We start from the raw sequence: 5,439 nt of genomic DNA on the forward strand, positions 1-5,439 counted from the left end.
TACTTCCCTATTGTCACTGTCCCACCCCCAGGCGCTATTTGTGTTTCTTTTCCTTGTTTTTAAAATGTTTATTTATTTATTTTTAGAGAGAGGGGAAGGGAGGGAGAAAGAGAGGGAGAGAAACATCAATGTGTGGTTGCCTCTTGTGCGCCTCCTACTGAGGTCCTGGCCCACAACCCAGGCATGTGCCCTGACTGGGAATCGAACAGGCGACCCTTTGGTTTGCAGGCCTATACCCAATCCACTGATCCACACCAGCCAGGGCGCTGTTTGTGTTTCTACAGTGAGATCAAGGATGGTCCATCCCCCTGCTGTACTTTCTTAAGTTCATTTAGGTCATGCCTTCTGCTCACACAACCTTTAAGTGATAAAATACAAGCATGGCCAAGGCCACTGGTGCCCCAGGGCAATGAGGGCTGCCACTACGCTTTGGAGATAGACCAGCCTTGGTCTCTGCAAGGTGTCTGAACAAAGGTTAACTGATCCTGCTCTCCGCCTCCAAATACTCTGTCCCAGAACACATCGTCTCCCCGCCCACCAGGAAGTGTTCAGTGTTTGTTTTTCAGGAAGGAGGAAGAGGAAGTGCTTTTTCACACGTTAATGAATGTTAAGCCAGTGGTTTTAAAGTCTGGCTAATAATTAGACTTCCTTGGAGAGCTTCTAAATAACATGGTTACTGTGTTTTTACTATATTGAAATCTCCGTATTTATTAAATTAGACTCTCTGGGGGTGGGGTTAGATGGAGGAATTTGATTATTTCTACGGTCCCTCATAATTCCTCTGGGGAGGTGCAGCTGGGAGTGGCCCTCCCAAGATGATGTGGCCGTTCCCTGGGGTGAGCCCTCCACCCTCCTCCCTCTCTCACCCCTCACAGTCTCCTCAAGACCAAATTATGCCCTTGCTCCTGTAAATTATTAACTCTGCTCCTTCACTGGCTCCTCTCAACCTAATTAAGAACCCAGAGCCCGGTCCCACGGAACGAGATCACTGAGAGACGGCCTGAGAGTCCAGCTGGTTAGCACATGCTTCAGGTCAGAACTTCCCACCAGCGCGCCACACGCGCGTGAAACAAGACAGAGATGCCCCGGCTTCCCGGTGGCCAGTGCAAAGCCAGCCACAGGCCCTGGGCTGGTGGCTGTCCTCCTGCGTGAATGCTGCACCCACGAGTCCCAGGTGCCTTCCCAACGGGGTCGTTTCCGTGGACGCCAAGTGGTGACAAAGGTGAGGAGGCGCTGCCCTAGGCAATGTCTAGGCACAGTCCAGCCGAGGACAGACCGCTGCCTCGTGCTGGTGTCCCCCATCCTCCCATCCAGGCCAGGGTCTTTCCTCTCCGCCCTGCAGACTCGGCTAGGGTGGCTTCCCCACCCACAGCTCCCGCTCCCGCCGCCACAGACCCACCGAGCCCTGGTGTCTGAGGTCCACAGCCACTGCTCGACTGCCTTGTGACCACGCACTGTTACACGGCCCAAGGGTCCTTCAAAACCGTTCTGTTCCAGGCCCGGGATGGAAGATAAATCTCTGCGGGTCCTAAACCGACTCCTCCTCCCTCCCCAGAGTCTGATGAAGTGCTTCAACTGTGGCGGTCAGTGTGATCCTCACCTGCCCCGCTAGGTGGTCGAGTTACGGCAGGGACTTTATTTCTGCTCCTTCGATCTACCTGGGTGCTGTCTCCCCACTTTTCCCATAAGAGAGACTTACGCAGCAGGTTCCACCTGAACCACTTGTGAGGTAGCCTGCGGGATGCACCCGACAGGAGCTGGATTGAATTAGTTCTGCCACCTCAGCAGCTATGTCACTTTAGACCAGTGACTCTATTTTTATTATAATTATTTTTTCCTACCTGAATATTGAGACAAGATAATTCATTTCATTGAGTTGCTTCGGAACAGCTCACAAAATGCCGGGCACACAGAAAGTCAGTAATAATTAGTGCCCGCTCCTAACACTCACGTGTGGGGCGGGCGCTAGGCAGCCACCCCACGAAAGAGAATGACGACTCAGACTGCCAATAAAACATCCCCAGTGTCACCTGGGGTGACGTCTATCTAATTGTGTCCATGAGAGGATTAAACGAGATAGCACATGAACACCATCTGAAGAGGCCTGGCACACACCGGTGTCCCCTAGACACAAGCTCTGTGGGAACACATCTCTGTCGACGTGTCCCAAGTGCCTAGAGTTACGCCTGTTGAACTGCAGGAACTCCAGAATATCTGCTGAGAAAATAAATGCTAGTTCTCTTCCCTCGTTTCTACTTTTTTAGTCATTCTGAACAAAGCATTAAAAAGTTTATGCTCCAAGACCTGGCTGGCGTAGCTCAGTGGATTGAGTGCAGGCTGCCAACCAAAGTGTCTCAGGTTCAATTCCCAGTCAGGGCACATGCCTGGGTTGCAGGCCATGCCCCCAGCAACTGCACATTGATGTTTCTCTCTCTCTCTTTCTCCCTCCCTTCCCTAAAAAAAACCAATTAATTAATTAATTAAAGTTTATGCTTCCCACATATCTTGCCTGTGTTGGGCATATACATTCAGTTTGCTGTTGCCAGACACGAGAAACAAGGCAGGATTAGACAAGGCAGGGACTTTATTTCTGCTCCTTCAATCTAGCGAACAGGAGTTCAATGGCCTAACAAAATCCCTTAATAGCAAAACACAAAAACCCATCTGGGAGAGAGAGGCGGTGTGAGACGCAGCCGAGCCGCAAGGGATGAGAGCAAACGCTGCCGACTGAACAGCATTATTTCAGGGGAGCAGCTTTGAGGCGACAACAGGAGAATCTAGAGGTGAACGTCCTGTCGGTACAGAGCAGGTGGCGGGTAGCAAGGAGGAGGGGGGAATAGAATTAGAAACAGCAGGGACGCAGCCTAGCCTGGCACAGCCCAGGCTCAGGGGACAGCTGGCACCGGGCGAGGGCCCAGCTGCCCGAACGCCGGCTGAGAGCGGTTGGGGGAGATGGGCACCGCGTTGGCGATAAACAGAGAGGGAGGGAGCGGAGCATGCAGCGGCAGTGAACGAGTCAGACGGCAGAACTCGGGGTCTGGGGCCCTTCACTCCTGCGGGCACCCGTTCAACATAACTCGGGGAGTCCTTACATTGTGGGCGGCAGAACTTGGGGAGCGTGACACACAGTTGAAGGGTTTACATGGCTCGTTCTTTCCCTCTCCACAGCACACCAGCGTCTCCCCGAACACCTAGCGGCAGTAAACAAAGCTGCAATTACAGACGGCGGTTCTTCTGGGCTGCGGGTGCCAGGCAGCTTCTGTGGGAGCACCAGGACCTCACGGGTGGCTGTGTGTCAGCAGGAGGAGTCCAGAGGTGCAGCCATCCTGTGGGAGGGTCACAGCCGAGGGTGCCTGCGCCCCCTGCACACGAGGAAGGCAGAGTTCCATCCGTGCACAGTCAACGAGAACACGCAACCTACTGACCCTCGGTTTTGAAAGAAAATATATAAAAAAAATAGTATTGCTGTCAGATAGTGAGACTTGCCTCACCAGAGAACTTGTCTGCTAGGTGTTTATATTTACATTTGTTTATATCTCTATTTAATTATTTCAGCAGGAAGCATGAGGTCTCTGGACCACAGTCACAAAGCACCTTGGCAGTCCCAGTTCCCGTGCCTCAGTTTCCCAAGTACTTTCCCCTAAGTGTCTCAGAGTTTTGCTTTATGCTTAAGTCCATGGTTCATTTTGAGTTAATCTTTGTATAACACATAAAACTTAGATCAAGATTAAGGACCCCCCCACCCTGCGTTTTCTGCCCCTGTGGAGGTCAATTGCTTCACTATTTGTATTTGTCATAAAGGCAGTATTTTCACCCTGGCTGGTGCAGGTCGGTGGGTGGAGCGCTGGCCTGTGAACCGAGGCATCACTGGTTCAATTCCCAGTCCGGGCATATGCCTCAGTTGTGGGCCAGGTCCCTGGTTGGGGGTGTGGGAGAAGAGGCTGGTAGACGTTTCTTTTGCACATGTCTACACATTGATGTTTCTCTCCCTCTCTCCCCCTCTGGAAATAAATACATAAAATCTTTTTTAAAAAGGCCACATTTTCTCCATCAACTTCTTTCTACACCTTTGTCAAAAGTTAGTCTGTCATATTTGTGTGCCTTTATTTCTGGGCTCTCCACTCTGCTCCATTGATTCAAGTGTCTAGCCCTCTATCAGTACCACCCAGTTTTGACTATACAATAAATTTTAATTTAATTTTTATAAAGTTTAACAGGCATTGTTTAGATACAGCAAAAAGTAAAACTGTTAATACCAGTGGAATGAAGTAGTTCCTTCCTTTTAAAAACCAAGTAACATTCTACTGTGTATGTAGATATTTTGTTCATCCACTCATCCACTCATCAACATTTTCACTGTTGTTGGCTGCAGTGCTAATGCTGCTATGAACATGGGTGTACAAGTACCTATTCGATTCCCTGCTTTCAATTCTTCTGGTGTAAACCTAGAAATTGAATTACTGGATCATATGGAAATTCTGTTTAATGTTTTGAGGATCTGCCACATATTGGTAACCACAATGGGTGCACCTTTTTACATTCCCACCTATAGTTCACAGGGGCTACAAATTCCCCACAACCTCGTCAACTCTATTGTCTCCTGTGGGCTTTGGGGGTGTTGCCATTCAATGGGTATGGAGTAGTGTCTCACTGTGGTTTTGTGTGCAGTTTTTCCAACAGTCACTGAGCTTTTTGTATGCTTATTGGCTATTTGCATATTATCTTGCTGGGGAAGTGGAGAAATGTCTGTTCAAGTCCTCTACCCGTATTTTACCTGGGTTGTTGTTGAGTTGTAGTTCTTTATACATTCTGGGTATTAATTCCTTATCCAATAAGTCATATGCAAATATTTTCAGTCTTTTGTGTTTATTTTATATACAATGCCCAGGGGTATAGTTACTGACAGAAATTCTGCATCTTCTTGGACACAGAATTCGAAGTTTACCTTGATTTGCTAAGACATGAGGTCTTAAATATTCCCACCGCAAAAAAGAAGTAATTATGTGACATGGCAGACGCTGTAGCTAATGATGCAATGACAATCATATTGTAATACGTAAAAGCATCAAATCAACGTTATACCCCTTAACTTGCACAATGATCCATGTCAAATATATTTCAATTGGAAAAAATGAGAAGGGAAAGTGAAGCTGGGGATGAAGGAAATGACACTTGAATAGTGAGACTGATGGCCCAAGGCCCCCTGGGTGTCTGTGGCAAAGCCTGCAAACAATTCATTGTCTTAGGACCAGCCTCATTTTAAATTAAGTCACCCATGTCATTGTGAAAGTGTCAGAACTTCTCAGTGGCTGGTGAGACCAGCTACATTTGATGAAAAGAAACTCACATCAAAGGTTTTGAGAAAGCAAGCTGTTGAATGGATTTCATCCATGTTGAAGAAATCAAGTTGATGGCCAATGTTCTATTTCATCAGAAGCC

General features: G+C 48.4%; 1 long non-coding RNA gene across 1 annotated transcript; it reads left to right on the top strand.

Annotated features, from left to right (window-relative positions):
- The first annotated feature begins 979 nt into the window (after positions 1–979).
- LOC123804448 lies at positions 980–4,036 on the top strand. Its single transcript, XR_006783162.1, has 2 exons — positions 980–1,222; positions 3,169–4,036. It is a non-coding gene; the product is annotated as an uncharacterized LOC123804448 (long non-coding RNA).
- Positions 4,037–5,439: the final 1,403 nt, after the last annotated feature.

This window comes from Phyllostomus hastatus, unplaced genomic scaffold (assembly GCF_019186645.2).
Source record: "Phyllostomus hastatus isolate PE091 unplaced genomic scaffold, TTU_PhHast_1.1 phas_contig_148, whole genome shotgun sequence".
Classification (NCBI taxonomy): Eukaryota; Metazoa; Chordata; class Mammalia; order Chiroptera; family Phyllostomidae; genus Phyllostomus; species Phyllostomus hastatus.